We start from the raw sequence: 8631 nt of genomic DNA on the forward strand, positions 1-8631 counted from the left end.
TTGGTTTATAAAGGCGACGATGAGAGTTGATCCTGGAAACTATTGACCAATCTCTTTTTTATTGAATTTACATGGTATTTTTAGAAAAGTAATGTTTAGCCGACGCAAAGCCTATTTTGACAACGTACGAATTTGGAGTTGCTAGACAACATGTGATTCTTGGTATAATTATAAGCAATAGTACGTATGCAAAGTAATATTGACTAGAAATTGTTTTCATGTGGAATTTTTGTTGAATCAAAAGCTTTTGATACAGTGGATCATTCAATTTTGCTATGTAAGCTGTATTATCTGGGAGTTGAGGCATTATTAATGTCGGACTGGTTTTTGTCATATCTACCTTGACGTATACAAACTACTGAGGTTGATTGTCTTGTTTCTGCTAATCGGACTTCTACAAGGATCAGTGTTAGGTCCCCTTCTCTTTTTGAGTTATAAACGACACATACAGTTCTTCTTAATAGCTATAAGTTTGAGTTCATTAATTAATGCTTTAAAATGCTCAGTTTTTCGGTCATGCAATCGTCTTTAAGATTTTTCGATATAAAAATCATTGCAGTCCCAACGAGCAGCTCTATATACAATCTTAGCCATTTGGCCACGGCTAAGTCTATCTTTGTAAGGAAAGAAAGAGTAATGCGACGAGTGCTTTGAACTAAAAAATCACGCTAAGGTCAATGCACCCGTAGAATTTATTAATACACGGCATAAGCTTTTTTCTAGCGATTTTGCTTTGTAGCCCTAAGTACGGTAAAACTAAGAAAATTTCTTTTTGGGAACTGTGATGGTTGGGGTCAATGGTTTGTTTTGTTGCTTTTCAAGTTTTGTTGCTTTAGAAGTTGCTGTCACAACTCAAGAAAGAGAGGATACATCTGTGACAAAATGACGGCAAGACACCGGGTTTTTGTTTTTGTTAGTTTTTTTTTTTCTTTCAGATGTTATTTTGGGGAAGTGGGATGTTGGGGCTCATTTGTTGAAATTCAAGCACGCTTCCGACAGACCTGTTTATTTTGGTGATTTATGCACGCGCTGCGGGCCTAAATCACTGACTCTTACAACCCGGTGTCAAAGTGTGTAGTGAGTGCACTTATAAAGTGCGATACCACAAAAATAATTGACTCGTTTATTTGTAAACCAGGTAGCTGGTTTACTTGTGAACTTTTAATAGCACTTTATTACTAAACAACACTATAATAGCACTGTGAACAACTCACTGGTAATGTCTGTAGCAAGGGCTCCTAATATGGTTGAAAAGAGAAAATGTAATCATTGTTATCGGGGATCTTGACTCTAATTGTCATTTCACAGCAATAAATAATAGTAATAGTGAAATATTTATTAATATCATTATCATCAAGAACTATTTTATGTATCAGTATTATCTATAACAGGGTTGCACTCCTGCCCACTTTCAAAAAATCATTAACTCAAAGAAGCATCTACTGGCGTTACAAAAATAACTTGACTTGACTCAGATTGTGGAAAGGTCAGTCAATGTAATCCTTAAAGTGCCACTACGACGAAAATTTTTGGTTTTCTTTTCGAATTTTTTCAACGTCAATTAAGTCAATATGTTCAAAATAATACAATGCATTTAAATTTGGAACGATAGAAGCGAGATAAGTCGGGAAATAGCCAGCCAAAAACCACTAAAAATCTGTCCGCCATTACTCGGACGGCATTGGAGAAGCCTGCGATTATTTTGTAAGCGGTCTTCACGCAAGACTTGGCTCGTGACGTCAAACGCGCATCGCTTCGCGGGCGTTTGACAAAGCGAACAAGTCGATCAAGGAGTAATGTATATAATATCAGCAAAAAGCAGCTCGGTGATCTCTCACATCTCATAGACGACATGGGAAATTAGCCGCGTTTATTTTGAGCGTTGCGCATATGACGTGAGACCCCAGGCGATCCAGCTAGACCCAACCCTTTTCCTTGCTCACGGTCATTTGCCGTTCGAGTAATGGCGGACAGCGAAAACCGAAAAACTACGTTACAATAATCATACTTTCCGTGGGAATTTTGAGATAAAAATTCGCATGATGCCTATTTGATACGTCTATTTTCAAAATCTAAAGAAAAAAGGACATGCAAAATTTTCATCGTTGTGGCATTTTAACAGTCCTTCCCTAGAATACTTTCACCCGGACGATCGTACTTCACTTAGTTATGATATGATTCCAGGGTTCAAACCATTTACGAGTCTTTGCAATTGTAACTTTCTAAGCTACATTCAAATTTCTTCAAACCAGAGTGGCATTAAACTGTCTGATTTCATGTCAACCTGGTTGCAATATGTGAACTTTAACTATTGAAATTCCTTTATTGTAGAAACTTTCCGAGAACCCTCTTTATGGTAAGGGTTTGGAGCACATGACCGTGTGGAGCCCATAGACCAGTGGGATACAGGGTTGCCCAGGAATTCTTCTAGCTCAGTGGCAAGAGGAGGATCACCAGTAATTGAATTCCAGACAATTACAATGAAGAAGCTTGAAGTTTCAGGATTGGCGACAGTAGTTGTATTACAGTAATCTGAAGCTGTGACGAGAACTTTACATCTACAATTCGGTAGTTATCTGAGACTGCGAGCAGCCCTCTTTCTTTCCGTCGTCAATCTTGTGAGTTAGCGAGCGGAAATTGAGGTCGCCCTTCGCTCTCGCTGACTTCCGCTCGCTCACAAGATCGACGACGGAAAGAAAGAGGGACTATTCGCAGTCTATACTTATCTGGCTGGGTACAACCTACATTTGTCTAAGAGTGTCCTCTTTTAACATTTAACATTTTACAGACACACGCAAAAAGCAATAAACATTAACCACTCATTGTTCCTTTGGCAAAAACTGACACTTAATACCTTAGCACGAGGTCTTGCACAATAAAAGTTTGTATATTCCTTTCCCTTTTCGCAAATCTGTAACGGCGACGTAAAAACGTCAAAGATTTATTTTTATGAAACAAAAACATGCAACGCCAAATTCTAATTTTCCCTCTATGCTTCAACACCGTCCCTCCAAATTCGATTCAGTTCATGTACAGTGAGGGTATTTTCATCCCCTTATAAATCAGAAGCCATATCAAAGCCTTTGACATCTTTCCATTTGGTCACATTTTCGCTTTCCAGGTTGAACTTGTAAAAACTCGAAGAGGAAATGGAGGACTTCGTACGTGTACCTAAAGATTTAAAAGGTTTTGTCATCGGAGCAAAAGGCAGTATAATAAAATCAATTCAGGAGAGATCTGGAGCAAGAGTGTATAGTCCTTCGAGGGATGAGGAAGGCTTTAGGGTCAGAGGAACTAGAGAGGAAAGAGAACTCGCGAAGAAGCTTATATTGGAAAAAGTGGTAAGTTTAACATACGTTAAATCCCACCTTTTTACTTTATGCATCAAATCTGGGAGAAGCAACTCTGTGGTCTGCAAATGCTATCTTTGGAGAGCTTTTGTAGAGCAAACGGTATCAGCTGACGTTTTTGTAAGACGCACTAGATCAACTATGAAGTAAACGCGGAACGAAAACATATGTACAAATTGTCTTTCCCTTTTCAACATGAAAAGTATGAGCTACTTGTGTTTGATCTGATAGTCTTGATGCCATGCTGGTGTTTTCACTGCATGGTCAGACCTTCGGGGTTCAGGACCAGTGGGTGAGACCTGTTCAGGTTCAATTTGTGAAGGTAGTTCAGTGGAAGACAGTGTTGTTACAGTATCCTCATTCATAGACACTCCCTCAGAATTGACTTCCTCTGCTGCCACACTCGGGTCTGCCAAACCTGCACCCTTTAAATGCCTTCGGTTCCTGCGGTAAACACCTGCTCCCATCTAGGCCTCGTAGCTTCTGCTGCACTCAGGATCGTCAGCCGAGGCGTTCTTCAGTTGCTGCCAACGCTCCTTGGTTACGGCCATTCCATCCCGATCATCAGCCCCCTTGGGCTCTCTTATGAACTCACTTGCGTTCACCGCTGGAAGATATGCTCTGCTGAGGGTGTCAGCAATCTTCAGTTCCTTTCCTTTTTTTGTACATTACTTGGAGTTGTACTTTTGTATGTGCATCAGCATCCGCTGCAGACACTGTGGAGCCGACGCCAACGGCTCCAGTGGTTTACGTCGGTCTCCACAGTTACTTCATGCCTGCCGTATACATACGCATCCAAATGGTCACACGCAAAGACTATGGCCAGGAGAAATGTTGAAATGTAGCGTGTTTCTGCGGGTGTGAACTCCCTCAAGGCGAAGGCAACAGGTTGGCAGTGTTGCATAAATGTTACTTAAAGGCCTGTCTGGGAGGCATCACACTGAAGCCTTACCTCTTCCTTTCAGCTATAGTATGGCAGAAATGGGGTTCTAGTGACTGCTTCCTTGAATTGTTGGAAGGCTTTCTGCTGGGCACTGTCCCAGGTCCAGTCGACACCATCTTGAGTCAAATGCCTCGCTGTACGACAGCTCTATCAGTAAGAACTGGCATCTCTGTGATAGTTTGACCTTTGCCTAATCAACTTGGAGGCCTTTGTCTGATGCAACATAGCCAGTGAACCATACCTTGGACTGTCCGCAATCTCATCTTCTCTGGGTTTAGACGGACATTTCGCTCGTCAAATCACTCAAGGAACGCGTTACGGTCGTGGTCTTGAAGTGATTTGTCATATGTTTCACCACATCCTACTGCAATGAAACCATTGGCAACAACCGCAATGCCGGTTAGCCCCTCTATCATTTCGTGCATTTTTCGTTGGAAAACGTCTGGTGCCGTGGACATCCCAAATAGCATTCGTCTCCAATGGTATCGCCCATATAGTGTCTGAAAGGGTGTGAGATAAGATGAGTTGTCATCGAGACTAACATGCCAAAGCAACGCGTTTGCACGGGGCAAAAGTGTTCACTGTGCTAAATCTTCGCACCTGGCAATGTCCGATTTTGTAGTCACCGTTTAATCTTCCAACTCCCCCCTTGGATACGTTCGGGGATTTCGACACTAAAACCTCCTTGGACATCACTGAATGTGGAATCTGCACTGAGAACACTGGTGCATTATCCGTTTCTGAGTTGTTTAGGTGGTCACTGTCACGATAAACCAGTATTCCCTTGCCTATGCATGCCTTCCGTCCCAGTATGGGACGTAATGTTATTACTGTCTACAAAACGGCAGTCCAGTAATAAGGAGGGATTTGTTCTCCATACACGGAGAGGCACTTTTCCAACGACCTTCAACTTATGCTAGCAACCCCCGTACGCTACAAGGGACGTCTCTATTTCTTTGAACTTGTTTGGGCACCTGTATAAGCTCGAAAACGTATAGAGCAGCCAACATCCACCTTGAGAGTCACTAGCTGCGACTCATCTAGCCTAAGAGTCGACACCTTATCTACCTGCTACATTTTCTTTTCGTCCTGATCACAATTGTCCACAGCTTTCACCTGTTGGCGACAAGCAAGATAATTCCTCTTTCCGCTGGAGTGACATTTCTTTCTCTGAGCCGGGCACAATTCCCGATTTTGGTGATGTCGAAAACCTCAGTTATTTCACTCTTCACCTCTGCATTGGTGTTGCTCTCGGCGAAGGAGTGGCTTTTTGTTTTTTCTCAAGAAACTTTCTGACCAAGCTTACGTAACGTCTGGTTCTTACTATCTATTAGATACACTAGTGTTTACTTGTAACCACATCTCCTTTCATGGGGCTATTTATGTTGTGTTGTTTCCTCAGAAACAATGCGTAGTTATCTTGTCCACAACTTACCTTTTTAAATCAAACAGATCGCAATTACTCATATGGTTCAGAGTCTATGTCAAAGTATATAACTTCAATCAGTCACATGAAATGTATTAAAACCATCTCAAAAAGCACATGCTCGTATCCTCAAACTTTTGTTTTCTTTCTTTTGTCAAGTGGGGTCCAGATGGGTGTTAGGGTTAGGGTTAGGGTTAGAGTTAAAAAGTCCATTAAAATGCCTTTCAGATAAGTACATGTAGATAACAACTACCTCATAATATTTTTTAACCAAAAAAGCAATAATTGTTGGTTTTAAGTAAGCCCACAAATGAGGACTGCAGACTGCAGTTTCATTTCTTTTTTCATGAAAAAAAACATTAATTTTTAATTTTAATGTACTGAAATAGGTTAGGCGACAGAAGTTGTGGATTGTGATTGTAGGGAAGCCAACAACATTTTTGCAGGGATGAACTTTTTCATTTTATGGAAAAAAAATTTCACTTCATAAAAAAAGTGAGCATGAAGTCAATTCTGAGATAACATAAACATAAAAAATAAAATAAAATAAATTATGAAATAAATTTGAAATACAAAAAAAGGTGCTACACAGAACATTCTAAATAACGGTTACAAGCACGCGCACACAGCTAAAATGTCTTGGTTCAAGATGAGGTAAATTGATTTACACGAACTGCTTTATGGAAAATGAAGGGTAATGAGAATTGCAAGCTTATTGCTTAAGGTCATTCCCTTGTTTTGCACCACTCATATCCCACTGGGCATATCATTGTGAAGAGGTATCCAAGGTATGCATATAGATATGCTTTCCAGATTGAATTTCCTTCTGACTGAATTTCTACAGCTGTGGCAACTTAAACGTAAATAAAATTGCCCCGTCTTTAATTGCTGCTTTAATCTCGGAGAAGCAACCTCGTGTTCTGGAAGTGCTCTCTGTGGAGAGCTTTTGCAAAGCTTACACTGTCATCCAGAAGTTTTGCCTGAGAGAAACCATCCGCCTAGATGGCTTTATTGATTGGAGTGCTAGTCTGCAGAACCTGAGGGGATTGCCTTGATTAACTTATTCACTAACTTCCAGAGTCTTATATAACCGAGAAAACTGCTGCTCTTGCCCTGACAACTGCCCATAGATATGCAACTTTCTAGTCTTCTCAGATAAGGATGATAAGCTATAGATTCCTGCTCACAACCCTTGTTCCTGAAAATCACAGTAGGATTTTAAAAAACCCACACACTGTCTGCAAAGAGTAGAGCTTGGAGTTCACGGTGTTGTGGCCTCTGTTAAAACTTTACCCAACATGATTTAAAGCATGTGTTACCGGGATCGCAATTATCTGGAAAGTTCGCGAAGGTCGATGTCACGCAATGTATTGTTTATTGGGGCGTCACGCGACATGAAATCCAAAAAACGGCTGCGAAGGAGACTAGTGACTCATCAGTTTTAAAAAAGAGTTAATTGTAATGTAAGAGCTTTAAATAGTTACTTTTTGAAACTTCTAGACTCCCTTCAGATAGCTATATAAGCGGTTCTGTAGTCAGTTGTTGTGGTTTCGGGACTTTGTTCCCTGTCTGTGATTTCCAAGTGATCTTGTGTGACAAGTGACAAGTAAAGGGATTTTCCCCGTTCGTATGTGATTCTGGCGTTCTGCTATCAAGTTTACAGTTGGTTTCCGTGGAGTTAGATACTGTGAAAGACGTCTTCCGTTGATTTCGTCAAAGAAAAGGACAATGCTTTGCCTATGATCAGATAAGCGTAGAGAAGTATCGAGTTCATTGTGTGTTAGGTGACCTTGTCAACCATGAAAAAAAGGTCGTGGTACAAAATAGATGCCAGGAATGGAAAAAGCTCTTTCCATTTCTGGGATCTATTTTGTACCACGACCATTTTTCATGATTGACAAGGTCACGTGATACGCCCGTGCAAAGGGCCTATTCATCTCTCAACGCATATTTGTGATAATACATTTTAAAACATGTTAGTAAAGTTTATTGGTTTAGTTCCTATATATAAACCTTGAAATCACAGACTTTAAAGGGGATACTAGCAAAGGGCCTTTTCTTTTTTTTGGCAGGTTTATCGAATATAATGTTTAAGTGATTGCTTGACAAAATGTTGGTGTTTGATTAATAATGTCTATCGTTTGGCTTTGCCCACAGGAAGGAGGAAAACTAAAGTTTGAACAGAATAATTCAAACAAAATTTGTTACTTCATCGACGATTTTAATCTGCCTGTGAATAGCATGCTCAGACTGGAGAAGGACTATGGGTCCCCCTTGCAGTACCGGTTAAAACCATTCGACAGTTCTGGAACAGAGGTATACAACGAAGTCTCCTTCTTTTCTGGTTTTTTTTAACTCATGATGCTCATTTAATGTGCCCTTAATTAAGTAAGTACTTGGAAAAGTCTGCCCCCTCCCCTCCCCACCAAAAAATAAAATAAGTAAAAATAAAGAAATTAACAATTAAAAAGTTTGTGTTATCTGCCAAAGCCAAAGGCTGAGCCGGATAACACGAACTGAGGCCTTGGTAATTATCGCTACCATGCGAAAACAGGTGTACGGGCACGATCCGACCTGGTGGGGCGGTGTCCTTTTTGCCCGAAAAAAATACGCAGTGCCCGAATGCTTGATTGTTGAAATCCGTTTTTTACTCCCTCAAAATGTACGAAAGAAACATTCGTTTACAATCCTTAAAAGTCATAAAACTGTACGTATTCGAAACATAGAGTTTTTAAAACCTCACATAATCTATGTAGGTCTACTCGCTCTAGTAACTAATAAAAACTTAGAACCTCACATACTCTGTATTAGTCTACTCCATCTAATAATTAAACTAGCAAAAAGCTTATTTAAAAAAAGTACCTATTTCTTCCATGGCGTTGTCCAAAAGTGTCAATTATTTTGTCAATACC

Source organism: Montipora foliosa, chromosome 2 (genome assembly GCF_036669935.1).
Source record: "Montipora foliosa isolate CH-2021 chromosome 2, ASM3666993v2, whole genome shotgun sequence".
Classification (NCBI taxonomy): domain Eukaryota; kingdom Metazoa; phylum Cnidaria; class Anthozoa; order Scleractinia; family Acroporidae; genus Montipora; species Montipora foliosa.